This window comes from Tachysurus fulvidraco, chromosome 18 (assembly GCF_022655615.1).
Source record: "Tachysurus fulvidraco isolate hzauxx_2018 chromosome 18, HZAU_PFXX_2.0, whole genome shotgun sequence".
In the NCBI taxonomy this organism is placed as follows: Eukaryota; Metazoa; Chordata; class Actinopteri; order Siluriformes; family Bagridae; genus Tachysurus; species Tachysurus fulvidraco.
Genome location: NC_062535.1, coordinates 2,959,042 through 2,982,410, shown reverse-complemented (window position 1 = coordinate 2,982,410; position 23,369 = coordinate 2,959,042). Strand labels below are relative to the sequence as shown.

At 39.0% G+C, this 23,369-nt stretch overlaps 1 protein-coding gene across 2 annotated transcripts in view; it reads right to left on the bottom strand.

The window, feature by feature from the left end:
• erbb4a (erb-b2 receptor tyrosine kinase 4a) overlaps positions 1-23,369 on the bottom strand; it is a 91,224-nt gene that overhangs the window by 66,793 nt on the left and 1,062 nt on the right. The gene's annotated exons all lie outside the window — the stretch shown is intronic.

Below are 23,369 nucleotides of genomic sequence, written 5' to 3'. Positions count from 1 at the left end.
CACTACCATTATTAAATATTGTATACAACACATTTCTTTTCCCTCTTCACCGTTCAGATATTTTCTCAAGAAACTCTTAAATCTCTTAAAAGTCCTTTTGGAGCTTATGAGCTCTTTTATGGGTTAAGATGCTTTATGAATAACTTTTATCTTTATTACGGTCTTCTCTTTAATATTAAGTCACTAGAAGAAAATCTTTGCACTTAGAAGTTTAATGAATACAGGCCCTGATTTTTGAACAAGAAGTCGGTGGTAAACGTCTGTAGTAAAAGAGGTAAATAAATAAAATAGTATTATTTACTAAAGTGCTTTAACACACAAGCCGTGTGTGTGTGTGTGTGTGTGTGTGTGTGTGTGTGTGTGTGTGTGTGTGTGTGTGTGTGTGTGTGTGTGTGTGTGTGTGTGTGTGTGTGTGTGTGTGTGTGTGTGTGTGTGTGTGTGTGTGTGTGTGTGTGTGTGTGTGTGTGTGTGTGTGTGTGTGTGCCCTCCTTTTTTAACCCCCGGTCAATAAAAACTCATTTTCATATTGTACTTCCCACTATTGATAACTCGCGCTCGATTTTGTGCTTCATTAAAACTTACAAAGGGTTGAAATCAGTCAATAAATGTCTACTTCAGCAATTTCCTCCTCATTTCTCTCTATTTATTATCCTAAAGGAGGTGGAAAGAGTTCACGGGAATCTTCACAGCGATGAGATAATGTGTGATTCATGTTTATAGTTAGCAAAATGGTTAGCAAAAAAAAATCAGACACATTTCAATGAAAATAAAGAAAACCATACGAATAAACAGTCTATGAAAGTAAACGTACGTCCTTCTTACTTTCTTGTATAAGCAGCTATAAAATACTCTTAATGCTATAAAATGTTATTATTGCTGTTGGTATTGTAATGCCCAAACTCCAAAGACTGTTATAAACACACTTGAGACTTCTTTCATACATAATTATTTTAACCTGTGTTTAATCTGGACCACCATATGAGTCCCTGTAAACCTGTGATTTGTCACATAGCCAGAGCTTCTGTTATAGTCAACGAATCAGTCCCTTTCTGGAGAAAATCAAGACTGCTGAGGTGTAACGATAAAGAAAATATGAAGGAAAGGGTACGTGGACTGATTCGATTTGTGTATAATCAACATCACAAGGTTTTTAATAAGATTTACTGGAAAAGCTTAAAAAAAACAACTTTGTATTGCTGCTGTTTAATTTTTCTCTCTTCATTCATCACCTCACTGAGGTTCACCTCTATTCTGTCTCTCGGCTCAGAGCCGAAGGGAACGATGATTCATCAGCGGAGAGACGGTGAGGATTTGTAGGCTTTAGGACTGTTGATGACTTTAGAAAAGGGGCTGAGCTGCACAAAAAATAGGGACTTGACTTATGTGAGTAAAAGTTCCTTAACAGTCTTCTGCTCAGCTGTTTTTTTTTTTTTTTTTTTTTTTTTTTGTTTGTTTGTTTTTTTGCTGAGACAAATAGAACCAGGAAATATAGCTTGGTCATTGAGAAGATGGATTGTCCTTACAGTAGGTCTGTGAATTGGTTCTCCCTGGATATTTTTTTTTCTATTTGCTAAATGTTGTTCTAATGATGGGGGGGCAAGGTGGCTTAGTGGTTTCCACGTTTGCCTCACACCTCCAGGGTTGGGGGTTCGATTCCCACCTCCACATTGTGTGTGTGGAGTTTGCATGTTCTCCCCGTGCCTCGAGGGTTTCCTCCGGGTAATCCGGTTTTCTCCCCCGGTCCAAAGACATGCATGGTAGGTTGATTGGCATCTCTGGAAAATTGTCCGTAGTGTGTGTGTGAGTGAATGAGTGTGTGTGTGCCCTGTGATGGGTTGGCACTCCGTCAAGGGTGTATCCTGCCTCGATGCACGATGACGCCTGAGATCAGAGACGTTCGGATAAGCGGTAGAAAATGAATGAATGTTCTAATGACATTCTTATGCATATTATTTTCATCTAAATGGAGCCGTCGACATTTACAGGCTTTGTTCAGATCGTATTTGTTAAGACGATTTCCCGACTTTTTCACAGGTGAGGTTGTTAGTGCCAGAAATGCTGGTCTGAGGATTTAAGAACCTGCTGAAATCTTTGTATTTTCACACAGAACAGTCCTTAGAGTACACAGAACGGTGTGAAAAACAAAACAAAACATCCAGTTTATGAGCAGAAGAACACAACAAGACACGATACACTACAGCTGTGGTGAGAAGGAAAGCATGAAAGGCTTCTGCAAATGTACCGCAGTGGCAGTTTTTATTTTTAGAATTGAAATTTTTGATTTCTAGTGTGATTGTGTGATTTTCAAAAAAAAAAAAAAAAAGATTCATTTCATTAAAAGAACAAGTTCTCTTTTATAAGAAGCTGTTTAATTTTAAATGCTTTAGTTAAATGTGCTGCTCCCTTTTGAATGAGTGTTTTTCCCCGATTGCTAAGATACACAAATCATTGAACTGCATTAGATACTGCATCACAAAATGGTGGAGCATCACGTCTTGTTCCACTTCCCTTGACAAATGTTCTTTTGCCAGGCAACTTTGTCGAATCCATGCGTGTCATCACTCCAACACCTATCTCATATCTCACTACAGGCCAAATCCCTTAGCTGTAAGACACGTTTCCTGGTATATGGGTGTTGGTCAGTGACCTTCCACTGCAACACAGAAAAAATCTTCACCTGGGTTGTATAGTGGAAGACAACCACGTACAAATTGCTGCCTGATGTTGATCCACTGATGTATCCGGACACCACGGTGAAGCCGAACATAGACAGAATACTGATGATCCTGCTGCTCGGGCTCGAGCAAAAACAGCACAACAAAGACCAACCGAAGATGGGTAAGAAAACGTCCTGTGTTTTGTTGCCCCAGGGTTGTACATACAACTGCCACCATCCTGACCATGGACTTCCTTAATTAATGGCACTTTGGCCAATTATGTTCCTATCTTTCCTTTTCCTGAACCCGGCTACATCGAAAAACATCTATTTCCATTTTGAGTCCATTTCAATCACAAAGACAGACTTCTATAGTAGCGCTTTTGCATGTACTTCTGATTCATGTGTGAGTGTACACATACAAATTGATATGATATCATTGACCTTTGAATCACTGAGTCGTTCTCAAAACGTACTCTAGGTTATGTACAGTCGCTTCATGCGAGTGCTTTGTTTGGTTGGAGGACGCAGTCGACGGTAGAAAGCCTGACACTGGTGAGTCCTTCAGCGATGTTGTTAATGAGTCTCTGCTGAAACTCGCGCAGTCGCGTGGCATTGTTTTGAACAGTCAGATCAGCGACGAGAGCGTCTTGAGAGAACATAGCAATCCCTCCACAATCATGAGGTAGTCATGAAGGACATTCCTTTATTTCCATATGTTTTAAATGCTGTATAATATGAACCTCAGTCTGCTGCCTATTACCAAAGTGATGCACAGAATCTGGAATGTGGTGTAAACTTTCAATGACCAAAATACTGTCAGAAGAAACAATTAACGTCTTCGTTTCTCAGGAAGGGCCACAGAGAATCTGTTTAAATGAGACTGTACTCTTATTCATTCATTCATTCATTTTCTACCGCTTACCCGAACTTCTCGGCCGTCATCGGGCATCGAGGCAGGATACACCCTGGACGGAGTGCCAACCCATCACAGGGCACACACACACTCTCATTCACTCACACTCACACACTACGGACAATTTTCCAGAGATGCCAATCAACCTACCATGCATGTCTTTGGACTGGGGGAGGAAACCGGAGTACCCGGAGGAAACCCCCGAGGCACGGGGAGAACATGCAAACTCCGCCCACACAGGCGGAGGCGGGAATCGAACCCCCAACCCTGGAGGTGTGAGGCAAAACCACTAAGCCACCCTGCCCCCCTACTCTTCACCATGCTTTTCTCAATGTCAGTCCACTTCACTGCTCTTGGTGTCACTCTTCCTCATCCTTTTCTTCCTCATCCTCATTTGCTTCTCATATCATTTCCTTCCACTTTTGATGTCAATACACACAACACAGACCTGTGCATTCTGAGTCTTATATTTTGTGGTCTGAATAAATTAGAAATAAGTGTGAAGGGTTTCGAGTCATGTGAAAAAAAGTGTGCAAACGGTACGAGATCTTGTTTATGTGATCGATTCGATAACTGGGTTTAGCCTGCTGTGCGTTTGTTAAATGTTTTATGTTTCATGTTATGTTATGTGATATAAATGTTAAATGTTTTAGCAATTGAGACAAAAAAAAAATCAATCAAAAGGAAAAATATTATTAATCTTTGTAGGGTGCCAACAAATTTCCAATGTGCTAGAAGGAGGTAGAGATAAAGAAATCCACAGATGGCCACGGGTCTTAGATGAAATACCTATTGTTGGATATTCTGATAGACCAAAAAAGAAAACAACATGGCCAGTGTGATTATCATATAAAATGGAACGGAGGTAAAAGAAAAGAAATAAAGAGAGAGAGAGACTTGTACACATGAACAGCATAGAGCAGTGTGGGAGCACGCGCACACACACACACACAAACACACACACACACACACACACACACACACACACACACACACACACACACACACAAAACCGAGTATCCATTATTGGCCCCATTAATCGTGAAAAAGACACCCACACACCCCTACACACACATTAAGGAAACATTATTAGGGTACACTTTGTCTGTCAAGCTCAGGTGTGCAATATATTCTAAATGCATTTATAAAACTTAGGCTAAAGAATTACAGTCCTGATTTGTAAGGAGAAAAAAAAATGACTTGAGGCATGCAATGCAAAGTGTCACAAAAATACCAGAGGAACCCTGACATCTAGATAGCTACGAAGTCTGGATCATTAAATATATATATATGTGTGTGTGTGTGTGTGTGTGTGTGTGTGTGTGTGTGTGTGTGAGTGTGTGTGTGTGTGTGTATTTCACTGCTCAATCTGTGGAATGATGGTTAATATGGATCAAATAAACATGGTTTTGAATGTGTTTGATGTAAGCATGAGGTCCAGGATGCCATGACATTGTCTGAGCATGTTTTTCACTTTAAACCAAGATAAACAGTCTGAAAAGAGAGAAGAGATGAAATTCCTCGCCGCTCCCAAGTCCAGGAGGGCTACAAAAAACAAATGGACTTGTCACTGGAAGTAGAAATTGTTTTGTCGCAAAAGGAGGGCTGTGAGGACAGCGTTCATCCCAGACGTATAATACCCGAGGCTGACGAGGTGTTCGCAATCAAACTACAATCGCTTTAATGTTTCCGTGGAAGTTGAAGCACGGTAATCTTAGGGAACAGGTACTCAGACGGTTAGCGCTAACACCGGAGACTAGAGGTCTTCACGGGTCCGCTTAGATCCGAAAACCTGAGGTCCGACCCGTGACCCGAGCGGGTTCGAGTCTAAAAGTTTCACGTGTGCCTCGGACACGGGTCGGGTATAATAATAGCGGCATCGGGTCTCGGGCAATTTAAAATGAATGTGTTTTTACCGAACGGACCCGAGAAGACCCGAACTACTGTATCTCGTGTGTGTGCATCAACTCGAGTCCTTTTCCAACCTCTAATCTGTTTGCCAAGACCGCTTGCAACATGTGGCTAGCGACGTGTGGCTGGCGGCAAGCTAATTTTTGTTAAAAGACCTGTCAATCAATTTTGAATCCATTCTGTAACGGTTACTTTAGTGTAGATTTATGCAACATTCAGGGCCAGTCGGGTTTTAAAAAAATTGCCAGCAGGTCAGGTTGGACTCGGGTCTATTTTTTTCGGGTTTGTCTCGGGTCGGGTCTTTCTTAAAAAAAAAATTATGCACGTCGGGTTCTGGTAAAAAGTGATTCGTGTCACTTCGGGTCGGGTACATTCCTTTAGACCCGAGAAGACCTCTACCGGAGACTCCTTTCTGAAATGTTCACTAAACATCTCCTCGTCAAAAACTCCATTACATTTAAGGCCTGGTATTCTGGGGGGTGGGGTGGGGTGGGGTGGTATTTAGAGTTTGCTGTTTTTTTAATCACCCAGAAAAAAACATCTGTGCTAAAAAGGTAGATGTGATTAAAAAAAAATAATAATAATTTCTGCAATGTTCAAGCGCTGGATACGGACTTGTTAGGCATTGAGGAATCCAGTCGAGCTGTTGATTTGCACTCTTGATTTATTAGGATTCCCAGATAACGAGTAGTAAATTGCACAGATAAATGGCAAAACAACATGCAAATTAGGTTTTTGTATGTGCTAGCTGTCCTCTGTGGCAAGTTCGGGTTGGAAGATTAAAATCTAACCGAAGCTCAAGTATGATGCAAGGAAAGGGCAGTGAGACGCAACAGAAACCCAAAGAAAAACTTGGCATAAAGTGTGGAAAAACTCCCGGACGTTTTAAACAAAATAAGAAACACAACTTAAAAGCAGACTTCCTATGTTAACGATAAGTCTTTACTTTATATGATTATTTTTCTGAAAGTATCATTTGGTAAAAGTTCTTATTTGTTCAGATTCTTTCAGGCTCATACAAATTTAATACCTGCCTTTCAGCCTTTCAGTATTTATTTTGTGTTTATTCAGCTGTTCCTGAAGCGACATTCAGGTTTCTGTATGAAAAGAGGAAAAAATGCTCCGAAATGAAGTTATCTAAGTTAAAAAGTTAAGTTTTTAATCATTTAAAAGACAAACTCATCTGTAGAATCTGTAGTTTTACAGGAGAACAAAAAAAGACTAACATTATAAATAAACTCATATTAATATGATTATAATTATAGAAAGAAAAAAAAAAGATTGAGCAATTTTAAAGTTTGGTCAAAATGAATAACTCCTAAAAAAAAAAAAAAAAAAAAACACTAATTATGCTGTATTACAACTCTCTCTGTAACCAATCAATCCTGGGTTAAATTCACATAAAGTACTCAAAGAGTGGATTACATTCTAATGCTAGCCCTAGTTAGCGAGCCCGGAACAATGCGACAGTGAATAACAGTAATTAACACAATCTGCCAATGTGTCGTCTTTAAAACAAAGCACAATCAAGGTATTGTGCTTGCTAAGTGGTGTTGATTTATTCAATAAGGAAAACAATTAGATGCTGTGGAGCAGCGAGTGGAAAAATGAGAGATAGAGTTAGCAATAAGTGTGCGTGGTACAGTACAGTAGATTAGGTTCATGGTTATACAGTAGCATTCGTGTGTAGTAGATTGGTTTAGTGGCACACACTGGCACAGAGCTGCCTATAATCAAAAGATCTAAATTAACAAAGTTCAAGTTACCTTTACTGAAATTAGTGCTTGAGAATATTGACCAATATCCACTGTCGTTATCAAACATGTACTGCGACGTTAGCATAGCAGGAACTGTGAGTATTTATCTTTTGTTTAAACTTTAAACTGTCTAACAAAGTATAAACTTCTTCTTGCTGGCATGAATCTAAAGACATCACAATGTTAGCGGACGTGGCGGAGCCAGAGGGGTGTCCGAGAGGGGTGGCACTGAACACCCCTGACATCTGATTGGCCACCCCAGGTGCCACCCCGAATTTTTATTTGATAGCATTGGAAGTTTGATGCTGATTGACATCTCATTTCACCTGTCAAAAGAAGTCTTCGTTTGACGTCTGGTCGCGGCGCCGCTCAACATTTCAAATCCATCAACCGATGACAAGAAAGAGATGAGAGGTAGAGAAGAATACTAAAACATCAAATTTCTGTAAGTTTTGAGATTAAACATCAGGATGGAGTTTTCCAGAAAAATATTTCGAAAATTAGGTCGCTATATAAATTGACGTTAGACGCTATTAACAGATTAATCAGACAAGAGAGATCGGTTCGTTCCCCAGAACGCTTTTTAGACCGGTATGTAAACCAAATCAGAAATTTATGTTAAAAAAACTCCACCACCAGTCAATCCAAGCCAATTGTAAAATATAATCTCCGCAGCCGGTCCTGGGTCTGTCCCAGGGTTTCCCAAGGAACTAGAGAGTTGTACTAGACTTGAATCTGTGAGACTTAAGACTTGCCCTATACTGGAGATTTGAAATGTGACTCGGGCTTGGAATGCAGTGAATTGAGTCATCTGTTCATTGTATTAACTGACTTAGACTTAGCTTCTCAGAGATTAGGGACTTTCCCCATAGATTTCAGTTTGGGAATTTGAGTCTTGACACCAAGTTCAGTTCAGATACTTGAGGTTTACTCCAGATTTCAGGTCAGAGACCTGAGACCTGAGCCATAGTTTAGCTGAGGGATTTGAGACTTGACTTGACTGCAGGTCAGTTATTAGAGAATTGACACTGATTTCAGTTCATAGATTCGAGACATACATTTTTTAGCTGAGGGATTTGAGACTTGCAAATCAGAGTCTGAGACTTACCTCAGACTTCAGCTCAGACACTTGAGACTTGAGTCAGACTTCAGCACAGACACTTGAGACTTGACTCAGACTTCAGCTCAGACACATGAGACATGACTCGTTCTTCAGCTCAGACACTTGATACCTGACTCATTCTTCAGCTCAGACACTAGACTTGAGTCAGACTTCAACTCATACACTTGAGACTTGAGTTAGACTTCAGCTCAGACGCGAGACTTGAGTCAGACTTGCATAAAGTTGCTTGTCATCATCTCTGTTAACTATATACTATGAACTTTTTTAAATTAATTATATAGCTAAATTAATAGATGTACTGATGCAATACTTAATAAGATCATCATTGTTTTTTATCCAGAGAGTGTCAGAATTCAGGCACAGACACAGAGACACTCGAGCTATTTAACTACTCAATCGAATCTCAAGTTGGTCTCCAATTCTGTGCTCTGAGATAACAATGAAAGCATTCAATCCAACCCTGGCATGTTTCAGTGGTCATTTTATTAGCTAAGAAATGTCTCATTTGTATTCAATAAACTAAGTAGAATCTCATGAAATACTGTATATGGCACGGCTACTGAAATCGTCATGAATGTCTCCAAACCCTCGTTCTTCTTCGCTGGGAGAAAATAATTCTAAGTATGTAGCAAATATAACAAATTATTTAAGTGTGGCTCTGTTTTGCTCAGTTTTATGTTATTTATCAGCTCCACTGCTTCCATTTTGTAAAAAAATACACTTTTTTTTTCTTCGACTCCGAGATATAGATGTGTGTAATGGTTTCTTTATTTCTGTCCTTCAGACACAGGGTCAGAAAGAGATGATGGGAAAACATCTCTGAGCCATTTCCTCGGGAGGTCACGAACGCCTCTGAAGGCTAATGTGTCCATTCACACAGACAAAGCACCCACTGCCTGCGATTCAATCGAGGTTAACACAGTTATGGGTGAAGCCAAAACACACAGGCTTCAGGGTCACCGAGGATCACCGCACATCTCGCATGTCTTTGATGAACAATTCTGGATGAACAATGATTCTCTTTACCTCACTACTGTAAATAGAATTTGCTCACAGGGAGCGATTTCTGGGCAAGTGATATAGCAGTGAATACAAACTTGAAGCAAAGGGGCATACACTATTATTTATTCATCAAAAACGGATGTCAAGGAAACACAGAAGGCCTAGGATTTGTAAAAGTGGCTATGAGAGGCAAAGAAAAGAACTGAGAGTCTCTTCATTTTGAAGTGAGACTAGTAGGTGGTGATGTTGAAAGTGGACGCTCCTGTATTTTCCATCTTTTATTTGGGAAAAATCAATTTTAGCAGGCATGGGGTGTTTTTTTTTTTTATTATATATACTTTTAAAAAGCTCTTTCTATAGTGTTGAAGTTTATTCGTTGCTGGAGCATGAACAAGAATGAAAAAAATAAATAAATACTGCGATCTTGTTATACAGCGGCCCGGTCCTGCAGGGTACATAATGAGAAAGTTTTGGCACCCCATAGTATACAGTGCTTCATAACATATCTTTCTTTGTATTGTTTCAAATATGTTTTGTTTATAATATATGTTCGAACAAAGGACATCGTTACTAAGCAGCTTTGCAGGGATTCAAAAACACATTAAGACATTGGTGTTTCTTAGTAATTTTGTTACAGAGCCATTAGTCAGATATGGACTGAGGAATCCATTTCAGTAGAGCTTTATCACACGTGATAAACAGGTAGGATCGAATCACTGGACCTGATTTTGACATGTTCGGTCTACAATGATGATCATTTGCAAAAGCAAGAAGCGCTAGAGAGCCTTGTTCTGGTCTAAAGCTACGTCCTTAGAAAAAAATAATATAAAATGACCCAAAGAAAGTTTTTCCACACTTAGTACTTGCGATGCTAGTGTAACTGGAAATACAGAGTTACACAGAGATTAGCCATTGATGTTATGGTTGATTGAAGTGAAGGAACTAAGGAACTCTACAACAAATATGGAAGAAACAAGTGACTACTGAAGAAGGATCACCAATGAGGAGAATAGCCATATGATGGGTAAAGAAGAAAGACAAAAGACAAGGTTGAAAATGATTGGTTAAAGGGACATGTGACACCAATGACATGTTAGGTATTAACACCTACGACAAATTACAAATGAACAACTCTCACATACTAGGATAATGATAAAGTTAAAAGACAACATGTGACAAAAACATACATATGACACGATAGAAAGTGACATTAAAGGTGGGGTCTCCATTGTTTCAAAGCCAACCTTGATATTTGAAATCACCAAAACAAACACGCCCCTAACCCAAATGGGTCCTCCCCTTGTATTGATAGCTCCGCCCACACATATGTAACCCAGGCAAATAATGGAAAAAAATGTGTCTCTATCACAGCTGAAGGGAAGAACAATACGATTGCAGATAAACAAACAAGCAAAAATGACACACAAGCATAATCATGTGAAGGACAAAGGCATATATTAGTTCTGTGTAACAAAGCAAAACCAAAGTTACTCACCTATCGAGAAGGAAAAAAGCACCTCGGCGTCTTAAGTAAATTCGGCCACATATTCACAGATTGGGGTTTCCCAAGTCAATAACCTTCAGTTCTCTCCAGCGCTGGAAAGCTGATCCTATATTAACACGTCCTACTTCTTGCCTAATCTTCGCTTTCTTTCTTTGTTTTTATCCTTCATGTCAATGTTAAAACCGCTTCCTGCTAATGTCACACATGCGCACTGAAGACTCTCTCCGCCCATATTGACGAGACCCGCCCCTTCTGCTCATTGGCTACACGTTTGTTTTGTTTTTGTTTAGTTTGTCGTGCCAACTTAGTATTCTGAAGCATTTCTCAAATAACAGAGACCCCACCTTTAATGACAACTTAGTTATTAACACCTATATGCCAAGCTACAAACTATTAGGCAACACCTATGAAAATTTACATAGGATAAGGTACTGTAGATAATACATGTGACCATTTAGAAAGTGAAAACTCCAACAAACTAGATGTCTGCAAAGATTTAGGAACTGACACCAACGATTGAAATGTCTCACAGTGACACCTGTGGTGAGTTCAGAACTGACACCTACAGAAATTAGGAAATTAAGCGACACCTACAGTATGAAAATATTAGAAGTAGGAAGTGACACCAGCTATAATTTAGAATCTGTAATTCTAAATTAAAAACATAATTAAATGTGACACTTATGACAAGTCAGAAAGTGACACCAATGACAGCTTGCAAGTGACAGTGAGGACAAGTTAGGAAATGACATCTAAGACAAGTGAATCAGTGAATCGACTCTTTTGGGGATCGACTCTCAGCACCTTCAATGCGAACCGAATCACGTCGGCGACTCGATGACATTTTAGATGAAACTTATATGTTGTGTACATTAAGAAATCGAAACAATACAGCACTTAACCAGGAGCAAAATAAATAAATAAATAATATTTTCTAAATGATTAAGGTTAGGATTAACAGTTCAATTATAAACAATCTGTCTGACTCGTTAGGATTCCTACAAATCTGACGTGAAATGGTGACAAGACGGTAGGAATCAGAGGATCTCGGACACCCGGCGCTATCAAAAGAGGTTTTTATGAACGAGCAAACAGTGTCTCATTCATCAAACTGAATGTGTGTGTGTGTGTGTGTGTGTGTGTGTGTGTGTGTGTGTGTGTGTGTGTGTGTGTGTGTGTGTGTGTGTGTGTGTGTGACAGGGAAGAGGGGCAGCACAGCTTCCAGGCCCTCCATCAAACCCCACTGCATTTTAAATGAGAAATGAAACTTCACCACCAGCTGTACACTTACATTCAGTACACACACAGTAGTGCGCTGAAATATTCGAAAAGATCAAACATAAGGGAAAAGATCAAACCTACCAAAGAATGAAGGAGAATCAGAAGCTGTTTTGTTATTGATTTCCCAGAACAAGAGGACTAGGAAAAAGTTTTTTAAATAAATGTTGTTGTGGTACAATTCGGTATAAATGTACGTATCGTGATATAGGTATCGTTTACTGTAATACATGTTACATGATACTTAATTTAACGGTTACAAATATGTTTCAGAGAGTTTGTTTGTTTTTATATTTTAAAATTTAACATTGACAATCCGACATTGACAAAATATTTACCAGAGCACTAAATTTAAGCTATTAAAGATGCCCTGCCACACGTATTTCATTACTTTTGTGGTAATGTCTGAAGTTTACCATGGACTCTGAAACATTTTTTTGTGGAAAAAATGCCTCGGTTACCTTGTTTCAAGCCATTCTAGTGTGGTATAGAAAGCCTGCAGGAAGACAGCTCGATTTGTGCCAGTTCTCATTAATATTCAATGAGCTATGCTGCTTGGCTCCGATTGGCTAACCGCTAGGATATGAGAGCATGACTATTCATTCACCCAGTGCAATAAGTAGCCTAGGCTAGTGGAAATTTGTTCACAATCACCTTGAATTGTGGCAGAATGGCTTCTTCACAAGCCCGTTGACGTTCAGCCATCCTTGCTGTATAGGAAACTCACTGAGCTACACGAATTCTGTGGGCGCGGTCTCAAGTGGGAGAGCTCGTGAATAGTAATGAGCTCAATCATTACGACGTCAGACTGACCAGCTTTTCCAACCGACCTGATTTCTCCGCTTATTTCTTTTAAGTAGCTAGAACTGACCGGGGAGATAGCAGTTCATTTTCAAATTCAGGACACAACACAAACACATATGGACCTAACACATATCAAAAAATACAAGTAAAAACGCTTTTGTGTGGAAGGGCACCTTTAAATTTAAGCTATAGTTATGTTATTCACTCAAATAATTTATTATTCGTTATCTTAACTTACTTATCTTAATTGACGATTAGTTGCGTAAACAAAACTTAGCTATGTTTGAGTGTGTGAAAAATTATTATTTCAGAAGAAAGAAAAGTGTAAAATGAATTAAAAAGTATCTTATTTAATATGACAAGCTAACAGAGCAAATGGATTTAAGAATACTTAACAAAGCTTCATCACACACAGAAGAACTTGCTTAATTTTGCTTAATTGTTGTGATTCCTTTGTAATTATCCTAATTACAGACATTAGAATGAGTTTCCTTTCATTAGCTCCAGAGGCGTTTCTCTCACTATGTCTTTTGTTTAGCAAATTTAAACCAAAGTTTATTGAATAATTTAAACAACTACATGTTCCGTTCACATAGCTTTCGTTTTTTCTGGTATATTTTTTTTTCATGAATATCTGGCAACCCATATTTACATTAAAAACACGGCATAACCTGGAAATTGGTCTTCGGTTCGATTCAATTCGATTTATTTGTGCAGCGCTTTTAACAATTTTCCATCGTCTCAATGCAGCTTTACAGAAGTATGGAAACAGAAGCGAAAATAAATAAATAAATATGTAATAATAAGAAGAAAAAATTAGGATAAAAGAAATAAATGAATATATATATATATATATATATATATATATATATATATATATATATATATATATATATATATATATACACAAATTTAAAATTAATTTAAAAAATATTCATTTAAATTTTTAAATACTATATATTTATCCCTATCCCTAACGAGCAAGGAAAATCTTCCAGAGATGATATAAGGAAGAAACCTTGAGAGGAACCAGACTCAGAAGGGAACCCATCCTCATTTGGGTGACACTCTACAGTAAATAGTGTAAATGTAAATAATGTCCTTGTAATAAGGTCTTGCTTGGTTATGGACTGAGCACAAACACATAGCGAAGACTTTCCCATGGACGAAAAACTACATTTGAAACTTAATCAAATCACCGACACTGGAGACGCCATACAGTACTTCCATAAATGAAAACCATTGCCATAGCAACCATTACAAGATTATGTTACATGATGGTGCAATGTCAATATTCATTCATTCATTTTCTACCACTTATCCGAACTTCTTGGGTCACGGGGAGCCTGTGCCTATCTCAGGTGTCATCGGGCAATCATGATGCCAATCAACCTACCATGCATGTCTTTGGACTGGGGGAAGAAACCAGAGTACCGGGAGGAAACCCCCGAGGCACGGGGAGAACATGCAAACTCCTTACACACAAGGCGGAGGTGGGAATCGAACCCCCAACCGTGGAGGTGTGAGGCAAACGTGCTAACCACTAAGCCAAATGTGCAAATACCCTCTGACCAATCGAAAATCAGAAACAAGTGGCATAGTAATAAACCTTAAACCGTATCGTGTACAAACATGGAATATTAACTACTTTAAATGTAATGAACCGATTGTTAAGAAGGTTTTCCAACATTCGCAGCGGAAACACAATGTTCTCAAGATGTTCCCAAAATGTTACGCAACGATGGTTTGCTCACACTGTGTTCTCGTTACGGACAACTTAAAAGCAAGAAATAAAAAAATAAAAAAATACAACAACTAGGGAATAAAAAATAAATAAATAAATCAATAAATCAGATATTCAGACCTTGAACAGCTTGAACGTTCGAAGAAGGAGAAGTTCTCTGAGGACGGAACCATTTGCACACGGTCCAGGTTGTCATACTCTGGGAACTCGGCATGAAATCGGTATTTATACTTCTAATGAAATTATAAGTGAAATTTCTAGCATAATAAAAAAAATGACTGATGATATTGCAGTATTGTACTTATATATATTGGCACCTGTACAGTAAATATGAATGTTTTACTGACAACTCCTCTCCTACAGCAGTAAATAATACATTAACTCCTGTGTTTTCTTTATATTTTTTTACATGGCTGATCTTTTCAACCTACCACAAGTGAAGTCTTCCTCAGAGGAACATAAGGGTAAATGTCCAATCTAACCCATAACCTATTGATTTATGGTCAAAGCGCTGAAGGATGGGATCAACTGGTGTGTGTGTGTGTGTGTGTGTGTGTGTGTGTGTGTGTGTGTGTGTGTGTGTGTGTGTGTGTGTGTGTGTGTGTGTGTGTGTTGGAGAGGTTTCAATCTGCTACTCCACATCCTCTCATAAAGAATTCTTTCCTCATTTTTTTGTACTTGCTCGGTGCAAGTGTATGTACACTGTGCAGGCAAAAAAAAAACACCCACAAATCAGTGATATTAATAATTTAGACATGAAGATGGAATATGTTTTGACCTGAAGAATGAGAAGAGCAGATCATCCCTGAGATTTCTAATCTCTTAGATCTGGATAAAATTTCTAGATACTACCACAGTCAAAGGGCTAATTGGCTAGCATGTTTGCCAAAAGCAGTGAACAGCTGGCATTGCTAGCTAACCTTAATTAAAGGTTTAACGACTTTTTTTATTTTTTCATCAGCCATCTGTCGAAAGAAAATACACAGTAATGCTATTTCACAGTATAAACAGAGCCGAAGTCGGTGTCCCGGTCAGCCGTGTTGAGAGTCGCTAAACCCAGCTAGCCCAAGCCCTAGGACCAAGTACCATATGGGCTCAAACAACAGACGACCTGGCGCAGATAGACGAAAAATCCCTGCCATATAAAAATAAGTGCAGAGTGAAGCAGCCAGTTGGCATCCAATAAACCGGGCCAGATACGCCAAATAACACCATCTGAGCGTTTGGTACCATTTTAAAACCATTGAAGAGGGAGATTTTATTTATTACACATGACTCAAAGATCCAGTGTTGGACACCTGGAGTCCTGAAGATGTTGACTACAGCCTTGTAAAATCATCAGTGTGCACATTCATACAACGTACAGCAAGAACCACTGTGTGTGTGTGTGTGTGTGTGTGTGTGTGTGTGTGTGTGTGTGTGTGTGTGTGTGTGTGTGTGTGTGTGTATGTGTGCATATAATACTTAGTGTGTGATAGCCTACGTGTGATCACAAAACTCCATGTTGATTTCCAACATGCTGGCACATTCATAAATTTTCTGACCAAGTGCATTCACAGGACAGCTGATTTACATTTAGCCTCTTCCACAAAACTCAGAAAAGCGAGAACACAGCATATGCTAAATCTTCGCAGCTTAGCCATTACAGCGAGTCGGCTACTCGGCTATTCACAGGATGCCTTTACTTTTGTCCTGTTTAAAAATTTAAGCATGATTTGATATAGAATTGCACTCTCCGGATCATTTCAGAAATCGAAGCCGGTCGGTTCGGCTTCAAAAAAATTCGTAAAAAAGCAAAACAGATGTTTGTTTGTTTTTTTTTCAAGCTAAATAGATTTCCATGAATAGAGCGATTTTTGTGACATTTCTTTATATCCTGTTAGCAGTTCTGTTCCAGTACAATATATCATTACTGTATTGCCTTTAAACCAATATTAAACTGCGGAGGAAAAAACACACACACACATATTTTGGTCTTGAGAACACAATTAACCATCAGTGCTTTCATTTCCAATAAAACTTCATCCCCCAATGAGGGTTTATTGGAAATGAAAGCACAAAAAGAAAATGAGGTCTGACAGGAGAGTGTTAGTGCTTAGATGTGGGTGATGGTATAAGTGAATAAAGCCCATGGTGCACTTCATTTCTTTTCACAGAAACTTCCAGAGAAATGGAAAAGACATTACCGCATTATTCTGTGGCAGAGATGGAACCTTATACTCTGTTACTTATACTTAGTCTGGTTAGATTTGTACTCAGTCAGAAACACAAACACATACATGAACATTAGGTTGTCTTAACGATGAAAATTCTGACCTTATCGTTCCTTATTCTCATCTAGCTTGGTAACAATCCAGCATCAGTACCCAAGTGCTCCACCTTACCAGGAGCAATAATGAGTCCTCATCAAGGACGATGCTGTTTAATTTCTGTATCTGTATCTGCTTTTCTATGGTACACCTGGTAATTGATTCCTTTATATGTGATTCTCTGATACCTGACAACCGATTCTCTGATATCTGGAAATATCACATGTAGTGTAATGCCGTTTGGTTGTTGCAACCCTCATGAGCTTAGTGTCCTCGTGCAAAAATCACACGGGGTTGCGACAACCAAACTGTATTACACTGTATGTGTGCAAACTCTTTGTTTATCAGTGTGCATTCATACAGTATCTCATGTAGAATGCTCAGAAAGTGTTGACATAATTATCTGATACTTCACATCTGACGCCTGATTCCTAGACACCCGAATTCCCTCATACATGATTTCATTTTAGATTTTAAATCTATCTAATAATAACCCTTTGTTCTATGTTTATGTTCTGTAAAGCTGCTTTGAGACAGTCAATTGTAAAAAGCGTTATACCAATAACCTTGAATTGAATTGAATTGAATTGAATTGAATTTCCTGATTCCCAGACACCTGACACTTGACTCACTGACACCTTATTCTCTGTCATTTGACACACCTGATTCTTTTATACCTCACCAGGATTCCCACATACCTGATTCCCAGACACCTGGCACTTGACTCCCTGAAACCTGATTTCCTGATACCTGATAGCTGATTCCCAGATATCTGACCTCCTGACACCTGGCACACGACTCACTGACTCCCAATTCCTTGAAACCTGACACCTGATAATCTAATATCTGTTTCCCTTATACCTGATTCCCTGAAATCTAGCACATATTGCATGATTGCATCATTCCATGATTGCTGACACCTTACTCCCTGACACCTGATTCCCTGATACAGTTCACTTGATTCCCTGGCACCTGTCTTCCAAGTAACGGATTCCCTTATACGGATTTCCTTATTCCTGACTCCCTGACACCTTTACACCTGATTCCCTGATTCCTGCTTTGACCCATATTCCTTATACCTGATTCTCTTGTACTGTATCTGACTCCCTGATATATGACACAATATTCAATGGTACTTGATTCCCCGATACCTGATTCCCTTACAGCTGATTGCCTGACATCTGATTCAGTGATAGTTGATGCTCTATTCTCTGACACCTTATTCATACTTCATGTAGCTTGTTTAGAAGCTCACTGTAGTTGTTTGTTTATACTAAAAAGCAAGGATTTGTACTGTAAGCACGTTTATATGGACTAACAAAGTGATGTGTTGACATTTCTGTGAGGAGACATCTGTTTAATGTTTATGGACGGAGTCTCTGGTGTCTGTCCATAACCATTTGTTAGTGATAGTAGCTTGCAAGTGGTCAAATGCAAGACCTTGTTGGATATCTGTAGTCTTGTCTTTAATGCATTATTGACTTTTAGCCATTTTACTTCACATGCAGACGACCAGGAATCTTTTTAAATCAATCAATCAATAAGGTCCATAAATAATCACAATGCTAAATCATGTCCACATAATGCTAGAGAGGACAAAGCTAGAGTCAATAGGAAGGCAGGAGTACGGACTCCTTTGGGGAACCTTTAGGAAGAAATGTTGTCATCTCGCTCGGTCAGAAAAGCAAATCGCAGGAGATTTGTGTACTGAGAGGAATTGCAAGTAGAGGAGAAGACAAGCCCTCCCTCCAGCCAAAAAACAATAGTGCATTATATTTCTGCCGGGAAGGCTTTGGGATTCAGCTCCCTGCTCGCTACAGAAACAGAAAGCTTCCAGTCTGTTAGTTAGTAGACTGGTGCATGTACTGTATATAAACCCTGACTAGCACCATGCCTCAATTTATTAGCAGCTGTCCATCCACAATCAAGACTATTAATAATGTGCTTGTAGGTAAGTAGTTATAGAATCTTTTGCAACCAAATAGCAATAATAAAACCCAATAAAAAATTGTATAAAAAAATAATAATTAAAACCTTTAAATAATTAAAAACCTAAAATTTAAAAACTGCATTTTGTGTTTACTTGTGTTATCTTTGACTAAAATTTAAATGTATTGATGATCCGAAACAGTAAAGTGTGACAAACGTGGGAAAAAAAAAAAAATCAGGAAGTGGCAACCTCTTTACACCTCTGTATATATATTATATATCATATATAATCCCTGAATATCTGATTACTGACCTGACTCCTTGAATCCTTGATAACTGATTCCCTGATACCTGAGCACTTGACGATACTTGAATACCTGACTCACACTTGACTCCCTAACACCTCATTCCCTGACACTTAACACCCTGACACCAGAATCCCTGATGCCTGACACTTGACTCACTGACACCAGAATCCCTGATACCCAACACTTGACTCACTGACACCAGAATCCCCGATACCCAACACTTGACTCCTTGACACCAGAATCCCTGATAGTTGACACCTCATTCCCTGACACCAGAATCCCCGATACCCAACACTTGACTCCCTGACACCAGAATCCCTGATGCCTGACACTTGACTCACTGACACGAGAATACCTGATACCCAACACTTGACTCCCTGACACCAGAATGCCTTATACCCAACACTTGACTCCCTGACACCAGAATCCCTGATAGTTGACACCTCATTCCCTGACACCAGAATCCCCGATACCCAACACTTGACTCCCTGACACCAGAATCCCTGATGCCTGACACTTGACTCACTGACACCAGAATCCCTGATACCCAACACTTGACTCCCTGACACCAGAATCCCTGATACTCCACAACTCATTCCCTGACACCAGAATCCCCGATTCTAGCATTGACAACTAAAATTCAAACCCCAAAGCTCTGGAGTCACTTGGCCACACGGAAAATGAACTTCATTACAAAATTTATTGAATTTAGCATCCCAGTGTTTAAGTTAGTGTTTTGAGTCAGAACTAAACAAATAAGCATCTGAAATGCGGGTGTGTATGGAAACTGTAATGGAATGTATGATTAAATACGCTTCTTTAAAGTAATTTTTTTTTTCATTTAGCTAGGCAACCACATAGAAAAGCTAATTATACCACTTTATACTAGAGTTACTGAGAAAATGTCTTGTAGGGAAGGTAAGAAACACTCTTACTGAAGAAGAAGAAGAAGAAAAAACTAAGCTCAGAAACATCCCTGTTTCACAGAGTTTATTCCTGATACTCTTGAGGAACTGCAGCACAAAGGTCACACTCTCAGAAGGTCAGGTCAGCTCCACTACAGCGTCTGGTCTTCAGGTGTAATGAAAAAGAGTGAATTTCACAGCAGATTACACAATACAAGTTAGAAGGATCTGAAGTTCTGAATTTAGCGACTATTCAGAGTAACAAAAAAGGAGGAATCCTGAATATGTTCAGGAAGAGAGTGCACAGGAAAAAGCTCCTTTTAATAGAATGCGATTTCGAAATGTTAGTGCAGTTGAGTTCTCTAATCCGATTGGTCGGGATGTGTTTATGTAACAGCAACTCTGATACAAATCTCTCATCTTATCTAAAAATGTGTACGTATTTTATGAAGAGATTTTTTAACGTTTATGGAAGTTTTTTACAGAACTTTTGATTTGGGCCAATCAAGTATGAGAGAAAAAACGACTGGCAAGAGAACAAACGTTACTAGCAACTTTAACCTTACTGATAACAGGAACTTTTTTTATGGACATTCCACAATTTTGACATGGACATTAAAGTTGGGGTCTCTGCTTTTTGAAAGCCAGTGTTGACATTTGAAATCACCAAAACAAACACGCCCCTAACCCAAACGGGTCAAACCCCTGTATTGATAGCTCCGCCCACACATACATACGTAACCCAGGCGACTAACGGAAAGAAATGTGTCTTTATCATAACTGAAGGGAAGAACGATACGATTGTAGATAAACAAACAAGCAAAAATGACACACAAGCATAATGATGTAAAGGACAAAGGCATATATTAGTTCTGTGTAACAAAGCAAAACCAACGTTACTCATCTATCGAGAAGGAAAAAAGCGCCTCGGCGTCTTAAGTAAAGTCAGCCACATATTCACAGGTCGGAGTTTCCCGAGTCGATAACTCCTGAGCTAAACGCTGTTACTACACAAAACGCGGTTGTAGCTGCCTCTCTACATTGCTACGATAGAAAAGAGGTTTTATTTGTGTGGTAACAGCGTTTAGCTAAGGAGTTATTAACTCGGGAAACTACAACCTGTGAATATGTGGCCAACTTCCTGCTCCTTCAGTTCTCTCCAGAACTGGAAAGCTGATCCTATATTAACACGTCCTACTTCTTGTCCTTATCGTAAGTCTTTCTTCTCTATCTTTCGTTGTTTCTATCCTCCATGTCAATATTAAAACCGCTTTCTGCTAATGTCCCACATGTGCACTGAACACTCTCTCCACCCATATTGACAAGACACGCCCCTTTCTGCTCATTGTCTACACGCTTGTTTTGATAAATGTTCATTTTTGTGCATTTCTCAAAAATCGGAGACCCCACTTTTAATAAAGAAGTCTTCATTGTCATTAAAGCTAAACTGTTAAATTTTTCTTTTGAAAACGACAAGCTACATCGTTCTGCTAGAAAAAAAAATCTAGCTTTGTTTCGTGTGTACGTTCTTTAACGTTCAAACTAACGTTTATGTTTAGGGAAGGAGCCTCCAGTGTCGGTAAAGCTGAAACCTTTTCGATTTTAAATTTCAAGAACATGACAAGCTGCATTTTTTAAAATGTATAGCTGCTATAACGTAAGTGATAGAGGGATGTTTTACAATAAAGGTAACTATAAACAGATAAAAATAAATCACTGTTCATGATACATAGAGGTATACAGAGAAGTCTTCTTCAGGATGTTTTATAATTCAGAGCCAACAGGAAGCGGAGTTACTATTAGCAGTGTTAAAGGGATAAAGCTGCGTGTCCTCGATGATTAAACCCTTATTCTACTTTTTAGACCAAAAGAATAACTGAGCAATGCTCACAACTTACCAAATGTCCTCCAGGCTTTAATCCATGTTTAAAGCGATTATTATAATTTCATTTTGCCCGAAGTTTTTCCGTTAAGGATGATGTGAATGTCACGTTGCTCTTGGTGAGGGGTCAGACAGTCCTGCGGTGATTAAGGCTCGATAACGCAAGTGTTTGCCAAGAGAATGAAGCAAGGTGTGCTTTGAATGTAAAGTAAAAGTTGAGATAATGACAACAGAGTAATATGGGGTGCCATTACATTGGGAAATGCCATCCATCCACCCATCTATCTATCTATCTATCTATCTATCTATCTATCTATCTATCTATCTATCTATCTATCTATCTATCTATCTTTGCGTGATGCCATTTTGTCAACAACTGCACACGTGAGATTTATGACGTCACTGTTACACACGTGAGATTTATGACGTCACTCCTGTACAGCCGGCGAGGAATTCACACTAACGCCATAAACCGTCATGTCTGATATGCACAAATGACACGTTTTAGTTGTATGAGTGGGGGAAAGTGGGAAAAAATAGACTACAGTGACACCTTGTGGTCAGTCACTTTTAAATTCAGTAAATATTTTATTGACTATAAATTAGATTTGTACATTTTAGTGTCGCTTTAGCAGATTTTGTCCTAAAACCTCATCACACTCATTATCATCCAATACAGGAGGTTCATTTCAATCAGTTTACACTCAGGACCTCGGAGCACACACACACACACACACACACACACACACACACACACACACACACACACACACACACACACACACACACACACACACACACACACACTCACAGACAAACTACACACACATCCCCCACACACATAGACAACCCCCCCCCCCCACACACACACACACATACACATACACATACACATAGACTCATTATCACACCTACGGACATGAAGCCCTGAAACATTCTGACCTAAACCACTAGATTAGACAGGAAAAAATGTGGCAAATGACATTTTATGTGTTTTTTTAATCAAAAAAGTGTGATAACACACATCATCAGTGTGAACACGTGGCAGAAACCATCTTAAAATCTGCTGCTACTGCACTATAAATATAGCAAACAAGAAAGAAAGAAAGAAAGAAAGAAAGAAAGAAAGAAAGAAAGAAAGAAAGAAAGAAAGAAAGAAAAAAAGAAAGCTGGTGTAGAGTGAGCTGAGCCTTGGAGCAGTGTCAGGCAGGCAGACAAACAAACAAACAAAAGACATGCTACTGTATCATCACCACCCCACAGCCATATGTAAAAGTTATTTAAGGTTTTCAAAAAATAAGTAAAGGAAAAAAAAGTGGCATGGAACAAGTGTGAGGGGTT